Genomic DNA, 25,333 nt, shown 5'->3' on the forward strand with positions numbered 1-25,333 from the left:
TTTCATTACTTTGAGACTGGCCCACGACAAGACAATCCCAGGCTGGCGGTTCAGAGAGATAGAATTCTTATTCTGGCCCAGTATCACTGCCTCTTAGGCTGGTTTAGTCACTTATTTCCTTTTATTATCGTGCCAAATGTTATTTAGATTTCAGTCATTTAGTAATGCTACACTGAACACATCGGAGCTTCTGAAAAATTCCATAGCTACTAGTCCCTTCCTTCATTTTCATAATAACCACATATCGACAACACCCCCCTCCCTTCCACTCAAATTACAGCACTATTTACAGAGAATCTGGGTTGCACCGGGGCTTCAAAGATTATGGTACAGTGAACAGCTGTCTTCAAAATGCCCCTTTGTGTTATTAAGAATCAGAAAATCTTGTTAAAGTTCTTTCAGCTTTTAAGCAACGTAAGTAGCTTTGGGATGTAGTGTCTGACATGAACTTTTTAAGTTGATGCTCGCTGAGCGAGCATTTGCATTAGGGAAGATGCTTAGTTAAAGGTAGCATCCTACGCTGTTGGGGCAGGCAATCTAATTGCTTTTTTTTAGCCAAAGATTGTAAGTCACCAATTCTACAGGCTTTTAAGGCAAACACAGCTTAACCTTGTCTAAGGTGGAAGAATGCCCTCACCTGGTCACGGAGGAGAAGCCCTTAGTATGTGACCGTAGGGAATGCGCCAGGTGGCGACAGGCTACAGAAGACACTGTGGGGAAGCAGGCTTTACTCACTGCTGTCTAGTTGACTCTGGTTCATAGTGACCCGCTAGGGCAGAAGAGAGCTGCCCGTGGGTTTCCGACACTGTACATTTTTACGAGATGAGCAAGCCTCATGTTTCGCCCTTGGAATGGCTGGTGGTCTCAAACTGCTGACCTTTCCGTTAGCAGCCCAATGCATAGCCCACTACATTTCCAGGGCTCCATTAGTAGCGATGGTGCCTTGCCTTTAACTGTTAAAAGAATCGAGTGACTTAAAGGACAAGAGGCTGGTCAAAGTTGGAGGGCCTGTGTGTGCACCTAGAACCCAGAATAAACTGCTAGCAAGCGAGAGTTGGGTTGTCCTAGGGCGCCTGGAGTTGCTTAATGTATGCTGGTACCGCTTACAAGGCATGGGATTTCAGAGTTCGAATATGAACTCTTAGACCCCATTGATGTGGCTTTATCCTAGCAGAATTGCTTTATGGGCCCTGGGTTTTTGCTTCTTTTCTTAAAGTCTCACCAAAGCAAAGTCCCTCTCAACAGGAACCGACAGGAGGGACTGACTGCTGACCGGGTCTTTTTCGGCCTTGGGCTGGAGTAACAGAGGTGTGAGTGGACTCTGGAGGAGCCCCGGTGGGGAAGGGCTAGACGTGGGCCAGCAGTTCTCCACTCCAGGAAAATGAAGCTTTCTATGTCAGGAAAAATCGACGGTCTCAGAAACCCACATGGCAAGTTCTACGCTGCACGATGGAGTGATTCTGAGCCGGAGTCAGCAGCAGGGAGAAAGGTGACTGTCCCCGTGTCATGCTACTCAGAATGTATCTGGAGCGCTGTACTCACAGCAGGACCACTGGCGAACGGAGGCAGGGCCACAGGAGAGGGGGTAGGGGCTCCGTGAGGAATGGCTGTGGGAGTAGGGCTGCTAGATTTGGGAAAGAGAAGGATCATGGAAACAGGAATGAGCCATTTGCCCCGTCACCCATCTGAGAGGCTGTCACAGAGAAGAGGAAGGCAATTTGCAGACTGGTCCCAGAAGACAGCCCGTGCTGCAGAGGGGAAAGTGGTAGCATATTCAAATTTGGGTCCATAGCTGGGCTCCGTTTCTATCAGAACCTCCTACGGGCAGTCCGGCAATTCGGTGAGCTTCCCACCTGGGGCAGGTTCGAGCAGAGACCTGGTGGGCTTGCTGTTCCGGGACCCTTGCAGCGGGCTGGAGAGCAAAGGATGGCGACCAGCCGCCTCCATTTCATGCAAAGACCAAACGCCATTGTCCTCTGGCCTCTGTTTCGGCGTGGGAGAGTCACAGGCCACGTGTCGCCCAATGCAGAAGGACACCGCGGAAAGCCCTCTTCCTCGGGGTCTCTCCGTGGGAACATTCAAATGACAAAAAGGAGCCCCTGGCAGTGTAGACAGTGAACGCACTTGGCGGCTAACAAAGGGGTTGGAGCTCTGCATTCACAGGGAACCTTCCCTGGAAGAAGGCCTAGCCACAGACCGAGAAACCAGCCATGCAAAACCCGGCGGAGCACAGGGGGGCACGGTGAGCCAGAATCAGTTCCAGTTCTGTTTGGATTTGGGTGTATGCAGTCAGCCAGGGCAGGGATCTACGGCGCACGACTACATGACTACCTGGCCCAGCTCCAACCCTGCACGCACAGCTGTTTTCCTTTCTAACTGGTCAAAATTCCGTGTTCTCTGGCTCCATCGGAGGAAGGCACTTCCCAAAGCTGAGGGATACGCAGCTACAGGGCAGGCAGGGCCTCCGCGGCTGCAGTTCACTCCCATGAGGAAACAAGGGGCTGAACACTTCCCAAAAGATGAACATCAGATCTTTTTTTTTTTTTTTTTTACTTCTCTGTGACCGAACATACCAAGATTATTTCTAAGCAGGCTAAATTGTCATGTTTTCCTGGACACATGTAGAGAGATTTTAATATTGACCTTAATATAGCACCCCACCACCACTGCCAATTTTTGTATACGTGTTACGGAATCTGTTTTAAAACAGCAGATCAAGAAAGGTACAAACATCTTGAAAGAGTACAAAAATAATTTCCCAAGTAAGCAAATAAAACTTTGCACTTCAAATCGGGCCTCGATTCATTAAAAATCTTAAACTTCTCATGAGAAAAATTAACATTTAAACCACTGCTGCTTGGCCAAGCACTCCACCACACAAGAATATGAAATATCTCCTCTAAAAACGTACAAAAAGGACAAAACCACAAATGTGGAACTTCAATTAATTTAAAGCCCCAATCAGCAAAGAATAAATCCTTCGCAGATCTAATTACCAGCGCTCTCGGAAGACCCAGGCCGACCAGCCAATCTTCCCCGTGTTTGAACAGCTTGATGAACTAGGGGACTGATGGATATCAAGTCATTTTGTTTAATTTATAAATGGATTTTCCCCTAATACTTAAATTATCATCAGTACAACACAATGAAAATGGGAACATTCTGAATGCAAAGTCTATAAGAGTCCTGGAAGGAATCCCAATGAGGAATGTCACCTCTGTTCATTCCTCTATACAATTGATCTAATTAAATACTGAGGGTGGAAAGGCAGTTGAAAATGTAGCCATTTCTGTTTTCTTTTTTAGCTTTAATTTATCTGTTCACATCTTTCAAGTACCCTCTGATGCTTAAAAGAAGGGGGGTGGGGTGGGGGAAGAGCCAAAATTGCGGCAAGTCCCCAATAGTTTTAATTCCCTATAAGCTACTGTTCAAAGAGGCCCCGGCCAAAGGTTTGGCTGAATAATAAATACCTGCATTACAGTTAGCCACGGTGACACGCAAAGCAAGAGGGCATTCCGAATCTGAACCGTTTCCCTCCAGTAATTTGCAAGGGAAACTAAAAAGCACCGGTACCTTCTCTCCATACTGTTCGACTGAAATTAGATCTCTGGATTATACTTATTAAAATGTCTCTTTATTTTCAAATCTCTTCCTTATTTAATTACTGCAAGGGACCGAGTGCTGCATGGAATTGTTAAACACCGCTGGTCCTATTTATAATCTCTCCACACCGGCAATCGGAGCACTATCGGTTAGCAAAGGTCCTGCTGGCCGACCCACACACGGGGGCTGGCAATTCCCACCTGGCTCCGGGGTCTCCGACTGGGAGGAGGAAGATGCTGAGCTGGCTCCATCCTCAGTGGTGCCCTGCGAGAGGAGGCCCCGCCCGGGCGGAAGCTTCATGCCCAGCTGCTCTGCCATCTCCACGTGGTCCCCAGGGTGGACATAGTCAAAGACACTACTTCCCGTCAGCTCCACCTAGAGGAGGGGGTGGGGGAAGGGGAAAAAAGAGGTGTCACAGGGCATCCTTCAGTTTTAAAATCCAGCACCCTGGTGGTTCCGATTCTCCCCTCCAGTGAAATATATAAATATGTGATATTTCAATATACGAGCTCCAGGGACAGTGTCCTGGCTGTAAGTGCGCTTCCTCAAATACTTAGGGATTCTTGAGAGATCCCTCCCCCCCCCACACACACATGTATTTATTTAGTATTTGTTGAGCCACTTTTTCTCATCCATGGTTGTTTGCATAAAGCCGAAACATCGTGTGCGTGTGGACCAGTCCGCCTCGCGTGCCGCTGGTCTATCCACGCATCATCAAATGCCTGCGTGCTCGCTGTCAGCCGGATGATTGACTGAATGCTGCAGTTGTCTTACTGAGAGCTCTGGGCTTTGCAGAGAAGCAGCCTGAGATAGCACACGAGTCTTTTCTTTAAACGCACAGATTTGCAAGATGCATTTTTATACGTATCAGCTTATTTCTATGTAAATTTAAATGGCTGAAGTGCTGCTTAGAAGTATATGGAAAGACATAATGTTTTCATTAAATATTTCTCATTAGCTCTGTAATCATTTGGAGAATTTGCCTGGCCAAAAAGAATAAAAGAAAGGTCACTGGGGTCCGAAGCAGCCAGTTTGTTGTTGTTGTTGTTTTTTCTCCTGCTGGGATCAGCTTGTTTTGCCTTTAACCTAATAAGATAGATGGTACAACTTTCCTTGAGGGATGCTTTTAAAAACAACACCCCCCCCCTTAATTTGTGCACTTCTATTCGGCTGGCTCAAGGTGGAGAAGGGATCTCAAGTCTCAGAGAGCGTCCGTCGCCTGAAATGGAGCCGCATCTCTTGTCAAAGCCTCAGGCCTGGCCCTGAGGGGGCAGAAGTTGCCGGCAAGGCCAGGTCTTCCCTCTGTAGTCTCAGGATGCCCTAACTCGGATCTCTTTCCGAGAACAGCAACAATGCTCTTACAGTAATGCACCGGGGTCACAGGTCCCTCAACAGGGAGCCATGTGTCAGCACCAGCTCCAGGGAAAGCTCCTTGCTAGGCCGCTAATGGCTTCCCTGGCTTTCAGGAGCTCACTGGTGGAGGCCGGCTAAGACGTGCCACAGAACCGCCAGCACTCCCCGTTTTCACAGATTTCTCGGCGAATGTTTACCTACAGCCCCCTCCTACCTCGTGTCCCTTTGCAGTGTCGTTTCCCAGCCTACTTGAATGGCCATGCAGGTTGCTGTCAGGGAAGCTTTCGGGCCCTGGGTGCATTGTCTGTCACAGAGCATATAATACCCAGAGCAATTATCCCCAGAACTCCGTCCCGGGAAAATTATCTCATCTACTCCCAGACTCCATTTAATTAAAATCTTAACAGGCTACACATCTTCAACATCTATCAATTAGCAAAGGTAGAAGCAGAAAAATGGGAGGGTAAATTCAGTTTAGCTAATGGCTCTTCCTGCAAAGGGCTTGCATACCTTTGACTGAAAATGAGCCACTTTCATCTGCTGTTCAATTACACTCTCCTACTGTATTACCCAAGTACTGGCTATATCATTTTACACTAACTATTTCCTCCATTTGGTATTGTTTCGGAGCACAAATCAGGATTCATAAGTGATCAGTTCCTGTCCTCTGGGAGGGAGGGATTACATGTAAATAATCCCTTTAATATGCGCCTTGCCTCTAAGCATTTCACACAGCCATAAATGGGTAAACTGACTATGAGCAATTAAGAAATTAAATGAAACTAATAGAATGTGTGCTTTAATATTTCTTGATGGTTATTTTGTTTGGGGATTACTGGAAAGGAGGAAATCATTCTCATTTTGCATCGAGTCCCAATTGTAGCACTGTTGTAAATGTTCTTAACTTTTTACTCCTCTTCAATACTGCAACGGGCCTTTGGGGCACAAGCTACAGTGTGTGATACGGTGGCAAGCCGTGGGAGACACAGAGAGCCGCATCTTCATGCAAGCCAGTGTCACAGAGAGAGAGGGCCACCAGCTCCAGCACCCGATTCACTCAGAGGAAATAGTTATTGTAAAATGATAACGTCAGTAGTTGGGTCTTACAGGGGTAATAAATACAAGACATACAGTAGGTAATTTAATAGCAACGTGACAATGGCTCATTATCAGTGAAAGTCATGCAATTCCTTTCCATACATTAACATCTCAAATCCCATACATCTGGGCCTAGACTGAGTCACAATGTGCCCTATCACACTGTGGCTTGGTGAGGGTTTTCTATGCCATGGGGATCTTTTTCCTGAGAAAACTCAAAGCCTAATATCAAATGGAGATGCTGGCATGGTGAACTTGATACTATCTTATCATGATGTTAGAAGCAATCGTAAATTATTGGCCAACATAACCTGTGTTTGGAGAGAAAGATGAGGTTTTTAACTCCTATTATGCGTTAACTGACTCAGAAACTTCAGGGGCAGTTCAACTACAGGGTCGCTATGAGTTGGCACCGATCGATGGCAGTGAGTGTATTTGTTGTTTTTAACCTGACTTTGAGATAAAGAGCTGGTCTGCCTGGACAAGTCATGTAAGCTTCCTGGATTTCCGTTTCCTATTCTGCTGTGCCTGGCTCTGGAGAGAAAGCGCTCACACTGTGTTCTAAGTTGATGGTGCTCCCAAGTCAACGCAGTGATTGTGAGAGCAGCGACGAAAGGCCCCGGAGTTTGACCTGCTTCAACTTTAGAAAATCATCCTGTGAGAATGAGACATCTGCTGGTATGGCTGGTCCTTGGGGGACAAGAGGGATGGTATGCAGGACTGTGTATTCATGTGCAACTTTAGAAAGGAGGGCTTTTGTTTGGTCACAGTGGGACCCTGATAAAATCAGCAAGGCTGATGCGTGCTCTGAGCCTCAACAATAATATTAGCATATACCTACATACATGCTAGGTCCTTTCTAGACCAATCTTCAAGGATGACCCGATCATGTCCATTTTATGGAAAAAGAAACTGAATATTGAAAAGGGTACATGGTAGAGACTGGTCCAAAGATTTACTATATTCAAGATCATGCAGCCAGAGAGGCTGAGCGTTGATTCCCCTTTCCTTTAATTCAGCAGTTCTCTGCCTGTGGGTCATGACCCCTTTGGGGGTCAAACGACCCTTTCACAGGGGTCTCCCGATTCATCAAAGTAGCAAAATGACAGCAATGAAGGAGCAATGAAAATAATTGTATGGCTGGGGGGTCACCACCACATGAGGAGCTGTATGAAAGAGTCACAGCAATAGGTTGGTTGAGAGCCACTGCTTTAATTTCACTTCGATGAGAACATTGAGCCTATGAGGGGTCAGCTCTGGGTGATCCCATGTGTATACAGAATGGAAAATGGCAGGGTTAAAGGAGTTCTTCGAGAGACTATGAGCCAACTTTCATAATAGACGATTTTCTAATTCTCTGGCCTAAGGATACTTTTCTGTTGGACTCTTGGGCAAAAAGAAGATGAGGAAGCAGGTGGACTGGAGAAAAATGGATGTGTGGCTAGATGAACGTCCGACCGTCTGAGAGAAAGTGGAATCAAACATATGGGATTGTCCATGAACTTTGTGAAGCCTGCTTACATATGGAAGAGATCTTAAACCCTACTAGCCACTCCTTTATTTAATAGGAACACAGTCCAGGGTCCTTAGCAGGGAGAAGGCTGTTGAAGATACCAGGGCTGTTTGCCCACTTGGCTAACTCTCGGGCAAAGGTTTAGTGAGAAAAACAGTAGACTGAGCCATTTTCTAAAGCCTGACCAGGTAAACCAGTCACTAGAATTCCTATTTTCTGCCAAAATATTCTGTGCTTTAGCATAGATTATAGAAACCAAGACTGGGAATATTTTACTTGGCGAGTAGATATTATTCCATGTTCGCTTCAAGTAAGACAACTAAATAGAGCTCAATGCAGTGTTGCCCGAGTTCAGCAGATACTTTCAATTCCATTATCAACTCTTACAAACAGGTGCCCACTGAGAATGAGAACTACTGTCTTATACATAGTAGGTGCATATTAATTGTTTGTTGAATGAAGGAATAAAGATATTTAGGCTTGAAAAAAATTAATTTATGCTCAATTCCTTTCTAATATTGTTAGTATTGGTATAGCATTATTCATTCTGTATAATGAATAATGTAGCATTATGAAAGGTCTATTCTCAGTAAGGTCTTGCCATATGCACTGAATTTCAGGCCTTCTTCCATAGACCCTAATTGAGTTCAACCTGTTACTGACAGGCCATGCGTTCACTTTGTTTGCTCTAATGCCCACTTGTACTGTCCGTAAGCCTGAAAGCAATACAGGTCTTTCTAGGAGTCAGCTTCACACAATAGTTTAGATGCGTGCATACACCCACACATTAAAGAAAAACAAGGGCTGCTTTTGAGTCCGTCTAATTCATTGTGAACCATGTGTATACATACAGGAAAAGGACAGAATTCTTAGAAGACAATTGTCCCCAGGTTTCTGAGTAGGCGATCCCCATCTTTGACACTCTAATCCTTACCATCAGAATCACAGCACGACAAAAAAGCCCAAACCAGCCCCTGGAAACCAACTTGATTCCAACTCATCACAACCCTGTAGGACGGAGTACATTTGTCCCCTAGTGTTTTCAAAGCTGTCATCTTGATGGAGACAGACTGCCACCTTACTCTTCTGCAGAGCAGCTAGTGAATGAATCCCGTCACTTAACCGCTGCGCCGCGAGGGCTCCTTTGGAATTGCAACATGGTTCTATGAAAATTACTTTTCTTTCAGATCAACAGCCCAAACCTAGAACCAATGATCCATTTTTTAAAAAGATGAAATCTCTCTATCTTTAATCCCTAATTATGATCCACATAATGGAAAGGTATAGATTTTCACCTAATAGTGTGATCTGATTTGTGAAACTTGCATCCTAAGGCGGATGCGAGAATCTCCTCTCATGTTTGAAAGGAATGTTGGTGGGAAAGACCCACATTCTGTCTTGCAACTCAAGAAACAGACCTGTGGGGCCTGAAAGAATAAGCAAGACTATTCCCAACCTGGGTAACCCAGAAAGAGAAACCGCGGAAGCCCAGCTGAGAAGGCCTCGGAGCTGGCAGATGGTGGGTGGGGCAAGGCCTATACCCAGCACTAGCCTTTTGCTTAAACTCATTTCTCCCTGCTTTCCGCCCATCCAACACTCTCCTAGCATTTCCCAAGGCCTGCCCAATCAGCACTGTCCTACCTAGTCAAGCTGAAAAAAATTAAATAAAAAAATATCACAGTCACCCTCAACTTTATTTCACATTCTATTAGCTTGCATGTAATTTGCAAACTAGACACAGTTGATTTGGTAACTCTGAAGTTTCCTGGGGAAAAAAAAGAAAATATATTATACAGTGGTTTGAGTTGACTTTTCCATGTCAGGTCACTGTACCCTGCTGGTAGATAGGATAGGGGACTAATTTGTCTGTTCATACATCAAGCAAGCATGTCAATAGCCTTTGCTTGGCCCCCTGGCGTGAGCAATACTTTTTAACTACAGTGATGTACTCACAGTACAACTCATTGAATTCTGCCCTCCTTTGATTGAAAGGCTGTGGTACAAATCAGCAAACAGGCAGTGATGTTGTATTCTCCGTATCGGAACAACTTAAGAGCTTATGTTTATGAACTGAGATCACGGAGCCAATTTTAAAGATTTTTTTTCTTGCTTTAAAAATAAAAGGGATCATCCAAATTTTAATAACGTTTTTGTAAGTTTTTTTTTAATTTCCTTGTGGGCTGTGAGATTACTCTAAAGATGGAGGTACTTTGGTCCAGCTCCTTCACAGGAGTCAGCATCCCCCAATGCCAGCAATATTGGGGCAAGGGGCCACGATTGAGGGAGAAGTATGTTAGGGGAAAGGAGTTTGGAGATGTAACTCACAGGCTAGCTACCATGGAGACTTGAACAGCCGAGGACCATTCTGACCCAGGTAAGAGAGAAATTCTCCCGCACTCTGGCAGGTTAGAATTTGTATTTTTTTGAGAGGTATGTGAGGTGGGGGCGGGGGATGTCACGTTTATATTATTGAAGGATAATAAAATGATAAAAGAATAAAATATAATAAGATGTGATAGCTTGATTAGCATAGGTTTTCTCTGGATTTACTAGTATCTTAATGCCATCTTCCTAACTTCCTACGTATTGCAGAACTCTGCTGAATATTTATGAAGTGTTTTGACAGAAACTTGATGTTCTTTACTGCTCTGTCTCTTTCTATGTATTTGCTGACTTATCTGAAGAAAAAACGCATAAAAGCATTGGGCCTGTTACAGAAATGTGTGTATAAATTAGTAGAACAAGAAGAAAGAAAGGTTCTATATCAGAACGATGAGGTAGAATGAAAAATCCTTTCAATGTCATCAAATAAGAAAACGAACTACTCTCCTCTTACAGATATGTTAACATCGCCTTCCCTCAGAAGAATCAGAGCTAAAAGATATCGCATTATGTGTTTATTTTTTTCCTGTGAAATAAACATTTCTACCCCTGTGGGAATCAGTGAGGCAACATACGTTTTACTCTTTGCCTTGCCTTTTTTTACATACTTTTCGATAACACACCAGAGTGCCTGGCATGGGGATTTACAAATGACAGCACCCAAAGAGAAAACTGGACAACTGGTTCTGAACTTTGATTAAGAAGGGCCAGAAAATAATTCCAGGGGATTTCCTAGTTAGGAGAGATGAACATGTAGTCCAGAAAAGACAAGAATGGAAACAGAAAATAAAGTACTAAGGGCAGAGCCAGATTCACACCGAGGTAGAACACACCTGTCTTTATGACTGAGTGGTTGAACTGATCAAACAATAATCCACACTGGCTGCTAAATGTCCCAGAGAGTTAGACTGACATTCCGGAGCGGCAGGCTGACGCTAAATATCACCTATCTGGTTTACGTACGCCAAGACACAGTCTGTGTATAAAACAGATTCAAGAGACCTCCCTTTTAAACAAAATCATTATAAGCTTCATTGATTTACTTATTTTTGGTAACCTAGGTTCTGGTTCCTCTACCAACTCACTGATTTTGAGTACGATCCTGTCCTGTTGAAAATGTAATCCTTTAACACAAAGGGAAAGTTACCTCAAGGGGAAGAGTCCAGGGCTTTTGTAAAAGTGGCCAAACCCATATACATATTAAAACCTCGTTTTACAAGTTTCTATAGTTCTGACATTTAAAAGTGACTTAGGGCAGAAATGGCAACTTTTTAGTGTTTATTACTGGACTGGAAAGGAAGAAAGGATGCAATTGGAGGGCCCATCAAGGTAGAAAAGTGAACTGATACCAAGAAAGGAGAATGAACTGTCTTCAGAGGACTTGAAGTCGGTCTCCCTTCTCTGAAGATCACGTGACTAGAAAGATGTTGCTCTCAAAGCCTCTGCCATTACCTTGGTGGTAAGGAGAGACCAATCAACATCAAATACTCGATGTTGGCATAGTCAATGCATTATCCCCAAATTTTACATGGTTCAGTATTTGTCATTTAAGTCTGGATACACATTGTGATGCATGTTATGCATAGTCAGACTTTAGTATCAATATATCTCAATTGCTGTTTGTTTTTGTTATTCATCGAATTTTGTCTTTCTCCTTTTGGCCAAGAAACTAGAGAAATGCTTGTAAGTTAAGATCACGATTTAGATCTATCCCTAATTCTGAATAGCCCTTCTATTGTAAAGAAAGCCAAGGATAAAAATCATGTTATAGTTGGCTCATTTGTTTTTGGAAAACTACACAGGATGGCTTTATTTTATTCCAGTCGCAGTAAAGCAATGACATTCATATAACTGAGTTTAGATATGCTAAATGCATATAACAATAATATATAAAATACTCAAGAATCATAAATATACACAAATAATAAAATAATTGCTCTTCTCATAATTTTTTTTAAAGAGGCTACTCTCTGATGGGAAGCCATCACCAACTCCCAGGGGCTGTGTGACACAGCTGAGAGAAACAGACAATTTGGTTCTGCACCTCGAGCGTACTTGAGAGTTAAGAGAAAGCAAGACCCAAAGAGAATTGTGGTCAATGGACACCATGGTTTCAATGCCGTAGCTGGCAGATTTGAAAGGACAGTTTCCCTCCTGCCTTGTCACAGTGCACGGTCTTGTATTAACACATTTCAGCCGTTCTACAAAGTGACTTGTGGGATACAGAGGGGTTTTCCCCAGGTTGTCCCCCAAATATATGCCAAACCTAGCTGCTGCATGCAACAGATATTACATGACTGTACACTTGGAGGTCAGCTGCTTAGCGGTTATCAGCCAACTGGAGCAGTCAGACCCGACCCTACAGTCTGTCCCATCCTAAGTAAGGCCCACTCCCTTCTGATAAAGATAGTGGATTGTTTCCCTGTGGGAGAGCCCAGAGACAAGGTCAAGCTAACTCAAGGAGGACCAAAGTGAGGCTGCCATCTTGAATCTAGGGTCCATCCATCTTGTCACATGTGAACTCTTAGTGCTGCCCCTTCTGATTGCGTGTACACCCCCAGCTTGTTATCCTCCAATTGATGTATGCCAATCGTACAACCCCTTCCCATTATGATGTAATCAGGGGGGCTTGCATGTCCCTGAAAGTGTCTCTATGCCATGATTGAAAATATATTCTGCTCTCTCTGTGCGGACCTGGCTGCTGAGATCATGGCCATTCAGTAGGAGAAGCGGCTGCATGCCTTATATTGTCTGATATCTCTTTAATGTCACCCCTCAGTTACATAGTTGCCCCTTGGACCTGTTCAATTGTAGGGGCTGGTAACCCACAGTGAGGGATTTGCCTGTATGAAGAAATTAACTTGGGGGCTAGTGGTCCCCTAAGGAGAGAAAGAGCTAGCAATTGCTGTGTGATGGTCACTTGCTGACTGACCACTGGAGAACGTCCCTTCTCATTTGGTCAAGTACATCTTGGCCAAATGGAAGGGAACCACCATGGCCCAAGTGTTGTCTGACAGCATACTTTCTGAACACTAGGTTTGTAGGGCATTGATAACTGGGTAAATCCATTGCTAGAGTCTCCGTGAGGATTGAGCCTCCGTTGGATTCCTTCTGTCCAGTAAGCAGGGATGTGAATGGTCTTGCCCTTCAGCAAAATGCACTGGAAAGTGTATTACCCTCCATCACCTCGACCGCATCAGGGGAGGGCAGTCTGCTTTAGGGGTTTGTCTGAGTGTGTCCTTGTGGAGACAGCCATACTGGGCCTGCATAGTCATGAGTCATATCCTGGACCAATTGCATAAGCACTTCTAACATCATGCACATGTCTCAATTGCGACTGGCTCCTGATTCTATAACTGCTGTGTATTGATCTGTCACAAACCATACTTGTACAACACTGTCCTCTGTTTCTCAGTGTTCCTATTTAAGTCTCCGAATATTAGCAAACCCTTGGAAGCCATTATAACGGCACGCTAATGGTCCCCTCATCCAGATGATGTGTCTTTGTCCTGGTTAAGACTTAATAAATGTTCTCTCCTTAAATTATCTTCGAGATTTGGTGTCCCCTTTGTACCTTAAAGTAGTGTGCACTGTATTCCTAGCAAATTTTCCATATGATAAAAAAGCTCCATGGTACTGTTATTTTATTTTGCCTGTTGTGACTACCAGACGTGGTAGTGTTTGAGGAGATTTTCTGTGAAGTCAGTCAATATTGAGCACTCTCTAGGTGCCATTTTAAATGAATAAGTTAAACTCACGACTGTTTATTAACAGACGGTGAGTTAGTCTTGTTAGAATAAGGAATGTAAACAAAACTTGCACATAGAGAAGATGGGTCACAAGAAATGAAGTACCACCGAAGCTATGAACAATTCTGGATTTAAGATATTTGGAGACATGGGGGAGTGTGGTGGCAGGAGAGAAAATCTCTTTGCGTATTACCGTGCCTCACCAGAACAATGCTTTAGGAACACACGTGGTTTGGTATGTTATTTCTGGGCTTGAGGCACCCCCACAGTTTATGCAGGAATAGCCTCTAGAGTAGGGGTTCTCAACCTTCCTAATGCAGCGACCCTTCCATACAGTTCCGCATGTGGTGGTGACCCCCCCCCCCACCATAAAATGATTTTCATTGCTACTTCATCACTGTAATTTTGCTACTGTTATGAATCGGTGACCCCTGTGAAAGGGTCATTTGACCCCCCCAGAGGGGTCGTGACCCACAGGTTGAGAAGCACTGCTCTGGAGTTACACAGTCCGACATGGTAGTCACAGCCCACACAAGGGTACCGACTACTAGAAACATAGATAGTCTGCATTGGGATTATATTTCAGTTGGAATTATTACATAATTATAAGGATGCAATTAAATTAATCTCTTAATATTTTAATATTGATGCTATATTTTATAACTAAAATTCACCCCCACTTGTTTCATATCTTTTCTTTGACCTTTAAAAATGTGGTTAACAATTTATTTTTATTGGACAATGTTACTTCCAAACCCAAAAGCAAGCTCACTGTCCTCGAGTCGATACTGGCTCGTAGCCCCCCTGTTATAGGACAGGGTGGAACCGCCCTTGTGGGTTTCCAAGACTGCAGCTCTTCGGGCGTGTAACACAATACAACAGGACAGAGACAGAGGGATATCTGCACAATAAAATGACTAAATTTAGATTCAGCCAATCAAAGACTTACTGAGTGTTTGTGTGCTCTAATTTGGGATTGTGGGACTAAAAGAAAAAGTAACCTCAGCACCTCCTCTCAAGGAGTTGAGAACCCCCTTAGGAGAGAGAAGATCAACCAGACCCTTGATGGGATGGACTGGCACCGTGTTTGCACTAATGGGATCGACCAGCAACAGCTGTGAGGTGGCGCAGGGCCAGGTGTGTTCACTCTGTTGAGCAGGGGAGCTGACTGGATGGTACCCAGCGACAATCCGAGCTCTCCAGAGCAGTGCTCTCGAGGTTCTGAAGCATCCCTGGGCCTTTCCTCAAACCATCGATTCAAGAGTCCCCAGAGATACACAGTTAGGGCCCGAGACTCTGCAGGTGTCTTCTGCTCTTCGGTCACAGCCTCCTCTGGGCTCATGCACACCAGTGCTCATCAAAGGAGAGCACCCAAGCCAGCGACCTCTATGCTGATACCACACCAAAGATGCCCTCAGGAAGGACAGGGGCATTGATGGAAAGATGGGAGCTACTCTCGGTGATTGATTTTGGCCCTAAATGTTCATTCACGTTTGGATTCTTCTTCCGTCCCACTTGTAAAGCCAGGAAGAACAGCTTCAATTAATCATTTATAGGAAATGTCATATTTTGTATTTTCTTTTCAAGTCAGAAGCTCAAAGACAATTGTCTCACGGAGACGTAGGATGAAATAATCGCCATGCTTTGAACTAACTTCTTGTTCCACATATTTAAGCATAGAATCCAACGTTCTGCACTCACTGGTTTCTAACCCTGACAATCAATCACTGACTGAGTTCATTTGGGAGTTCTGCACTCCGCCCACGCAACATGGTGAACCCAAAATCTGCGTAGCTGTTTTCTTGCTTGTGCATATTGTAACTTCTAATCTACCTTTTAACTTCTCCAAAGAAACTTTAAAGGAATTGTTGTTTTCTGTCTGACCACGAGTTGGGCAATATTAATGTCATCCAACTTCTCCCAGAACAGGAAGACCGTTAACTCCAGGTGAGGAGGGGCCGGGTCATCTCTTCTGCACAGGGAACTAGAATGCCTCAAAGTGTGTTCTACTAGTCGGATGCCAAATCCTTTGGCTATCCTCATCTTTACCTGCCATCTGGAGGAACGGAAAAGGTTTTTCAAAGTTTTGCTTCATATTCTGAACCATGGTTTCCTAGGACAAGCAGTGGCTCGTTGGCAGTGAGCCATACTGGTTGCTTGCAGTTCAACGCTCTACTGATTTTAACTAAATTCACCAATACATCTGACAAGTTTTACACGCCGCTATCAAAACTTTCAGGTTTTACCACACCCCATCAATTTTGCTTTATGTAGCAGTAGAGGAGCAAAAAATGCATTGGTTGAGAAAGGTTGGGGGTTTGTAGGCAGAGAAGGGTTGAAAACTTATCAAAAGTAAAATTGGATTAAGAGTCAATCAAAATCCAACTGTGAATTTATCATTTCAATGAATTTCAATGAATGGTTTAAAATCTGTTTGAAATCTATTTGAAAATGAATATGTAATAATATAGACGTATCTCCTTTTCAGAGTCAGTATTGTCAGATGTATTCTGAGCATTATAATTCATGAACAGAGTAGATGGCTATTTGAAAAGTATTAAAATGAGCTGACTTTTCAATACAAGTGTCTTCACAATAAGTTTTTCTATTCTGGGCAATTCAGAAATGTAGACAATTGTGCTAGAAAAATAATATGTGTTGTAATATTCATTGTACAGTAGTAGTGTAGTAAGTGGCAATTCTGGACATTACAAGAGACACAAGGATTATTCTCTGTGATTGCAGAGAATACTTGGATTTCTTGTGAAGCTTTTGCATTGGAAATGAGATTCATCAGTCTGAACGGGGCAGGGTTAGCGCCCTTAGCAACATGCTTATTTTGTAGAAGGCCACTCAATAATAACTTCCTCTGCCCTCCAAGCTTATTAAGACTGACTGGCATATATTAATGAAAACACCTGATTCTCCAGCCATAAAACCCAGACAAAGACTTTATTTTAATATTAAGGAAGGAACCCTTAATTAGCAGGGTTTCAAAAATGTCAGCTTCTTCTATTAGCTGTTCTGGTCCATCAAAGCCATAATCCCTACTGTCAAATTTCATCACATGATAGACAGTTTGCTGGCTGTCTTTTTTCCCCCCTCTCTCTTTCTCTCCTCTTCTCCTTTTACTGATCATGCTGACTGAAGCTTTAAATTCTGTTTTAATTTTTTTATTTTGCCATTGCATTTAACAACTCATTATGCATTTGCCTGTTCCACTCTTGATTTTACCGCTTTCAAAGTGTCTTGGCACATGTCAGCTGAAAAGAGTGGGGGGGGGGGGATTCTGCAGAAACACAAGTATTACATGCGAATACATATGCATTCTTAGACGTATAATTAAGGACTCTTGGAAGACCTGGGCTAGCTTATATTGATTGCCTTCGTGAGTATGGAAATATACTGCCCCGAAAACAGACAAATAGCACGGTCTCATAGATGATTTTCCATTTCGATGTGTCAGGGAGAAGGGAGCACATGCTGAGGAAGACTCCGGGACCTTTTAAGATAAACATTCATCACTATTGGGCACCCACGCACCTGCCCGCTGCAGAGAATTCATTAGAACAGCTCTGGCTTTGCCGCGCCCTTCACAGCACGGAAACATGACTGCAGGCCTCGGGACTAGAACAAATGCATAGCTCTCAAAGTCTCTGCGTTTTCAGCTGATTCGAAACCTTCACTTTTGGGGAAGCCCTTTTGCAAATGGTAAGTCTCATGCTGCCCATTCCAAGAGGAACAGAAACACAGAACCAGGGTGGCTCAGCATTTCAGGAGTAACTTTGGCTAAGACCCAATCGTAGCTCAGCTTGATCCATTCGGAAAGGACGTGGGAGAAGACAGGCAAGCGGCTCAACGTGTAGGTCCCACTTATGAGGAATGTGAGCTGGAGAGCGGACTCACTAAGAGCCTTTGGAGCTGGCAGACGGAGGTGCTAGACACTGTGTAAACGCATCCCCGTTTTCTCCCTGATGGAGAGTGGACAAAACACAACCCTATTTTCTTACCTCACCCATTTGTCATCCCTGACCTTTATTTGTATCAGCATCCACTCTGTCTTTCCCTCGCCTAGATGTGTGGCCAGAGAGCCCATCATCCCTCTTGTCCTGGTGCATGTACTTTGTCCTTACTACCGTGTGGCAATCTCCCAACCTGGGCAGCTGAGTGGCCTCTCATCCTCACACAAACTATCAGGGCTTTGTCTTTTGATAAAATCCACTTGGTTCCTTTAAATCTGAAAATTCCTTTTGCTTCTCCCATCAGCCACCCTCCTGATGGTCTCAGCATCTATTATATTGTCTCAACAGCCTCACATAAGTAGACAACAAGCCAGGCCAGATACACTCAATTTTCAAGTCACTAATGAGTCAGTATGATTCGGATGCTTTTTTCCTCTTCTTCTTCTTCACTTTCTTAGATGAAATAGATTGTTAAGGGTACATTTTCTGGTAACTTATTTGTTGGATTTACAGCCAGCGGTTCCATTTTATCTAATGGCTTTGGGTGACTGTCCACAATTACTATTACATCTCCTTTTCTCATTTTAATTGCATCATTTAGAAATGAAGTCCTGTATTTCAGACCGATGAGTTTCTGCTTAACAGTTTAGAAAGGTGCCTCCCAGAATAGAGAAGATACAACCTTTGGTTAGCGCTTTGGGATAACCAGGTCCAGTTTTATGGCAATGCTACAGGGGAAAAGGAGCTAGGTTCTTTGAGGTTTTCTTATTATTTACATTTATGTATTCCTGGGAGAAGTCTTGATTATAGATGCAGCTATTCGAATGAGATAGTCTGGGATAGAAACGCCGATCCCTTGTGAGAAGTTAATCTTCTGTTTCCTAAACTACAAAGTGAATAATGGTACCAATGGGTTGCATTGGGTAAATCTGCACCACACACCTCTTTAAAGTGTGGGACCCCACGGACGTCATTTTGAGGATGGAGGCGCATCTGACCCACGCCATGGCATTTTCAATCGGTTCATATGCACATGGAAGGTGGGCGCCGAGTCAGGAAGGTGGAGGAAGAATCAGTGCTTTGGGTTATGGCACTCACAGTCACTTTTGAAAGTACCGTGGACTGTCTTACAAGACGTATAGTCAACACGCTCGCTAGAGGCAAGGATGGCATGTGCTTTGGGCATGTTTTCAGGAGGCGCCCAGTTCCTGGAAAAGGACATCAGGCTTGGTGCAGTAGAGGGACAGCGAAAAAGAGGAAGCTCCGAAGCCAGAGATGGGTGACAGAGAGGCTACAAACAGGGGCTCATTCCTCAGAATGGTGTGGATGGTGCGGGGCCAGGCGGTGTTTTGTTCCATTGTACACAGGGTCACCGGAGCTCCAGACAGACCCCAGAGCATCCAACCGTGACACCACCATGTCTCATCATTGCCACACAGAGTCCGAAACAGATATGTCTCAGAAGGAGTGACCAATATACTGTCATACTCATTATAATGTTATACACTGGACAGTAATCTTCCTGGGGGAAGAAGTCATTTCTAGTAGGTCTCTATATATGACCACTGGATGAATGAAACAATGGAAAATGGCGATACAATTTTACTGTGTAATGAGCTGATTCAGAAGGGTTTGCAGCCTCAGATTAGTATGATGACTTGTGTTCGGTGCTTATCTGCTTATTATATTGGAGTCTCTCACACTCCGTGTCATTGAGTCAATTTTGAGTCGATGAGCATGTAGGACAGCATAGACCTACCACTGAGGGTTTCTAAGAGTGCAAATCCTTACAGGAGTGGAAAGCCTAGTCTTTCTCCCATGAGCAGCTGGTGGTTTTGAACAGCTGACCTTGTGGTTAGCAGCCAAACTAGTAACCAGTATACTGCCAGGTTTTCCTACAGGCGTCCGTAGGTGGTGAAAATGGTTTCATGTTCAGCTAACTGAAAGATTGGGTGTTTGAGTCCCTGGGTACAACGTTCCTACAATCTACTCCGACAAAACAGCTACTGAAAACCTCATGGAGCGCAGTTCTACTTTGACATACATGGGGTGGTCTGGACTCCACTCACGAGTAAATGGATAATTCATTGTATTCATAGAGTTCTTGCTGTGAGTCAGCATCAACTCAACACCAATGGGTTTAAGTTGCTTGGACCAGGGAGCTGTGGTGGCAGAGTGGGTTCAAGGTTGGCCTTTGAATGTCACTAGCAGCTCCAGCAGGAAGAAGATGAGATCGCTGGCTTTGCAATCTCTGGGTCCCAGAGGAACAGTGCGACTTTGCCCGAATGGTTGCTACAAGTTGAAATAGACTCAAGAGTGGGGGGGTGGGGATACTCAAACCATCAAGCTTGGTCTCCTGGGGCAGAGAAGGGAAGTGTGGCACAGCCTGTAGAACCTCACCACCGCCATTAGTTCTTTCAGGACCTGCTCACGTAGACACATGCATGTGAGTACACCGTAGCAAGTGGGCCCTGCACATGGGTCTCGTGTGGGACAGAAAGCTGACCTGCGTCCTTTGGGGAATTGTCCTTTGGGACAGTTGATAAGCGCGGCCTCTTTCCCTGACCTCTCATGACTGCAGGCCGATTCTGGGAATGTACAGATAGATCTTCTCTGAGCCTGCCTTCTGATTCTAAGGTACAGAGTCCTGCGCTACCTCTGAGGCAACACACTATGACTGCCCAACCAGAGTGGCCCTACGATGGCTGGGGCCTTACACAAGGTTAGCTTGAAGAAATGTGTTATTACGGATAACAGGAGGATGATAGCCAGAGGCCTAGACGTCTTGCCATACTACTTGAGAAGACGAGAATAGAAAAAGGCTAAGACCAGTATCAAAGTTAGCGTCACCGACAGCCCTCTGTTGGTTCCCCACCTGTGGATTCAGCAAATGCTGATAGAAATACCTGAGAAGGTGGTGGAAACCCCCTGAAAGGCTGTAGAAAGTGCAAAGGTGATAAGTCACAATCTTTTTTGTCTCTTGTACCTTGAAAACCCTAGCAAGCACATCCTATTCTGCGACACCAGGGCTTGCCCAGAGTAAGAACTCGCCACCACTGGTTCTGCGATGACAGGTAACTAATTAGAACACACACATAAAACTCTCCAAGTCCCCCAAACAAGAGCCTCTCGTTTTAAATAATGTTTCCTGATTTAAGAGCGGACACTTCAAAGGTGAAAGAAACAGGCAGCTCACGCAGGGGAAAGAGGTACGGTTGGCATCTCAGAAAATGTTTACCTATGACTCGTCGGGACCTGGGGGAGTGGAAGCGAAGAGTTAGATGCAATGTTTGGCTGGGAGAGGGCACATTCTATCGCTTCCTGCAGTCAAGTTGACATCTTTTCCTGGAACAAGAGAGATGCCCAATATAGCTCTACTATATATACAACATGCGTAATTAGTGGTTGTGCTATTTGGACAATTCCACGTGAAAAGAAATCTGCAGACCAGAGTGCTCTTGTCATTAGTGGTCAGTACAGGGTGGCAGGCGCCCTCAGAACTGGGTCCTGGGAGATATCAATGAGGAGATCTTCACGGACGCTTTCTTAAAACAATTTGGGAGGTACTGGAGGGAAATTCTCTCCAATTTTGAGCTCCTTAGCTTTCCAGTGTTAAAAAATGTCACCCGTAGAAGACAGGGAAGTGGCATATGTAGGAACGTAAGCAATCGGGCACGCTTCCACTTGGCGGTCCGTACACTTTTTATTAAAGCTTTCTCTAGAATTCATGCTTCTTGATGTCTAGGGTGAGGGCTTGTTCATCTTTAGAGTTCCCATGACACCTCACACTGCGCTCAATAAATATTTGTTGATTTGATTAAACCGATGATCTAAGAAAGCTCTCCTGCACGTTGCTTCTGTCTTCCATGGCCCCTCCGGTTACCAGCATCATATGTCAGACTAACCTTCCAGAACTTAGAGGGCCCGTTTCAATTGGACAATCTAGATGGCACTTTGGACAGAGGTAGGACTGCGTTTGGGTTTTGGAGTTGAAAGGCCAAAGGCAGAACCCCAGTTTCCCCATTTCTAACTGGGGCACCGTGAAGAGGTTCTGTAGCCTTTGGGGACCTTTATTTTCTCCGTTTTTTAAGTGGTTCTTTTACTCTTTACCCTATGGGTGCTTGGAGAAATCCGTGGGTAATGTGCTGGCCACATAGTAGGCCGTAACAGTATCTGCTCGGTCTAGTAAACAAGAGGCCGCTGGGTGGCATCAATGCGTTGCAGCTCCACTGCTCACTGGATTGTTGGAAGCTTCTCAGGAGCGCCACACAAGAAAGAGCTGGCAATCCACTACCACAAACCCCGACTCCTGGCAACTGCATGTGTGTGAGGCTGTGACCTATTGGGAGCAGACTGCCAGCGCCATCTTCCAAGGCACGTGTGGGTGGGGTACCGTCAAGGAAACACCATGGAGCAGGTCTATGTTGTAACACATGAGGTTTCCATGAATTTGAGTGGATCTCACTACAATTTTGTGGGTTGTTTTTTTTTTTCGTCAATAACAACAAATATCACTATGATTACCCAAATGTATTCTTTTTCCCTGAGCTCCTTATCAACTAGGATAAGACAACACATTATTTTGTCAAACATTTAGAAAACCCCCCACAGTGCGAAGCTGCAGTTTTCTGTGTATGTCGAAGCACGAGCCTCCTGGAGCCCATCTTGGCCTAAGACCAGTGCCCTGATGGCACCGTGGGAAGTCAATGCTTCCCTGAGTTCTCCCCTCAGCACAGCAGGAGGGACTGCGAGAGGGGGACCCCTAGGGATGCAGTTGGGACAGAATCACCCAGTGAAGAGCCTGGTGAGCTGAGAATACATTCAGGCTGATGCTCAGGAGCTGGCCCCATCCTTTGGCCTCCTCAGAGTGAAGGAGACAGGGTGAGTAGCAGGGAGTTTTCAAGGAGAGAGAAATGTTGATGCGTGGTGTGGCTTTCTGAGACCGAGGGATGAAGGAGGTAGACCTTGGGGAGACATGAAGACCATTCCGTAGGGAATTGGTTTCCAAAGGCGGCTGCTTCGGGAACGCACCAAAGGCAACGCCACCGCCACCAGCTTCCTGAGCACCAGCAAACAACCAAACAACACACACCCCAAGCCAAATTCCCGGCTATGCCACCAACGCCCACTCACAGCGACTCTCCACAAAGGATAGGGCAGAACGGCCCCTGTGAGTCCCTACGAGTCTCACCCTTCACAGGAGGAGAAGGCTTTGGGGGAGTCTGCATTATTTTGGGAGCCTGAGTGAATGCCCCTGCTTTTACTGACATTTGTACCATTTCAATTAATCTAAGTCTAGCTCTCTGGCCCATTGGCTTTCTCTGACTTGCTGTTAGTCATATATTTGGTTTTTATGTATTCAGATGAGAATATCTATAATGTGCTATTAAGTGTTTACATTATCCAGCTAACTGCTAAAAGGTGAATACTGACGGGTTGTAGCAAAGATTTTATAGAGGACATGCCCACTTGGATCTCTCTGGGGGAAGGAAAAGTGTCATTGATGTAAAAAGAAAGAGACCAAACAAAGGTATAAAGGAAATGCTACACTTTTAGAAAAATACTGTTTTTGTTTGCTTAGCCCTAGCAGATCTCAGGATCATGAGGGGAACCCAGGCCGGTGAACACTGACAGCGTTCAGTGTGGACAGCCAGGAGATCTGGGTGCCAGGCTCACCTTCGTGACTCCTTGCCCCATGTGAATTGTGTGGGGCTCCCCTTCCCTGTAGGCCTGCTGCAACAATGAAGACAGCCTGGTAAAATTGTGGGATGTTTCTACTCTGTCCTATGGAGCCAATCTGAGTTAGAATCCTCTGGATGGCAATTGGGTCTTGGGTGAGATTCAGTATGTTCCTGTAGGAAGCGAAGGAGTTAGAAAAAGGATCTATCTGCCCAGCCTCTCTGAGTGTGACCTGCCTCACCTGGACAATGGCGGTCACTGCATCCACCTTGCAAAGGGATTGGGGGATTAAATATGACTGTGTGGATAAAGCACTAGCAGTCATGGCCAGCCCAGCTACATGGATACTTAGAAAGTTCTCCTTCCTCCCTTTTATGTTTCTTCCAGTTTGGAACACATTGGATTAATCTGGAACATGCTATGATCTTCATTAGCACAGGTATCAAATATGGCCATCATTTCCATGGATACACCGGCATCCATTGCAGTGAGTGACTTGGGCCCATGGCTTCTAGCAGTGAGGTCCACTTGACTCTCATCTCCGTAGTGCTGATAGAAGTCCCATGTTAATCATTGGCGATATAAATATTTATTCATCAACAGTTGACTAGTCAGCAGTATGCTGTGGTCTGCACACATTTGAAAGCAGATGGTTTCTATTTCCTAAACTTAAAAATGAAACTCAACAATACAGGCAGAGGCAATTGCCAAAAAGAAGTTTAAATGCCCTTTCTTATTTTGTAACGTGCCTTTGGTTAGAATGGCAAAGGCAATAAATGAATCGTTAACAGAAATGAATCGTTACTCTTTCACCAGTAGAGCAGTTGATGTCATTGAAGAGGTTGATCTAATGGTTCAGGCGAGTGCATTGAAATTTGTCTAAAATGCAAAAAACGGCTTTGCTACAGACTGACAAATTCTGGGCCAGTGTAGCAGAATTAATACAGGCTCCGTTTTCCCTTTGTCTGTCCTGCTTTCCTATTATGCTGCGAAGTGGGCCGCCATTTCACTTCGTCTATTGATATAGCTGTGAGAAAAAATGAGATTTCAACATTATGTAATTGAGATTAATTGATTGATTTGATTATTAATTAAATATTCCATTAACTTTTCCTTTTCAAAAATGGCATAGGATCAGTGGATTCCCTGAAGGGTTTCCCCCCTCTTTTCTTTCCTTCTCCCCCTAACCCTTGGAAGAATAAACAAGGTAACCCCTAACTACACAAGGTCTCTTATCTTGAGAGAGATAATTAAGCAAGCTGATGCATTACTAGGTAGGAAATCTACTCTCTGTGCACTGGCTCTTCTTGAAGACTGCTTTTCTCCAGTGTCTTTCTGTCCCCTGACAAATAAGAAGACTTCTCCTCAGTGAACCACCGACAGAAATCAGTGCGCTCCCCAGAAACGATTCTGCTTCCCCCCAGCTCGGCACACATATCTCAAAACAATAACTGGGCTACTGACGTGGGGAATGAAATGGTTTGCCTCAAACTTCTAATCATGCAGTGTTTCGGGGATCTGTGGAAAAATAAAAACAGCAAGTGGCCTTTCAGGTAACCCATAATTAACAGCAATTTTGAGCTGTCTTTTCATGGCGGCGCCCCAGGGGAAGGAGTGGCTACCTGCATGACCTTCACGATCTGAGTCCTTGGCAGTGTCGAGGACCCTCTGAACTGAATTCAAAACTAATCTCTGACAGAAAAAGAGAAACAGAATTCATGCAAATCATATTAATTCCAACATTTCCCCAGTGAGCTGGGTATAAACTACAGCCTAATTAAATATTTTTTAACGATGTGAGTAATTTTTGCCAAGGGGCGGATTCAGGGGAAAATTTAATATGAGATCACAAAAGCTGTTCCCAGCGTTGATTCTGTAAATTAATGACTATCTGCCTTATGATAAAAACATGCTGCCGAGAATGAAAATGAAGTCGGCAAAGCTTGGACTATTTGCCTAACAACCGAATATACAGAATGCAAACCTGTGAAGGC

The 25,333-nt window shown here is 44.5% G+C and overlaps 1 long non-coding RNA gene across 1 annotated transcript in view; it reads right to left on the reverse strand.

The window, feature by feature from the left end:
• Positions 1 to 3,809: 3,809 nt before the first annotated feature.
• LOC142425543 (uncharacterized) overlaps positions 3,810 to 25,333 on the reverse strand; it is a 349,305-nt gene continuing 327,781 nt past the window's right edge. Inside the window, exon 3 of the long non-coding RNA XR_012779684.1 lies at positions 3,810 to 3,978. This is a non-coding gene — a long non-coding RNA (uncharacterized LOC142425543). The remainder of the gene's footprint in view (positions 3,979 to 25,333) is intronic.

Source organism: Tenrec ecaudatus, chromosome 14 (genome assembly GCF_050624435.1).
Source record: "Tenrec ecaudatus isolate mTenEca1 chromosome 14, mTenEca1.hap1, whole genome shotgun sequence".
Classification (NCBI taxonomy): Eukaryota; Metazoa; Chordata; class Mammalia; order Afrosoricida; family Tenrecidae; genus Tenrec; species Tenrec ecaudatus.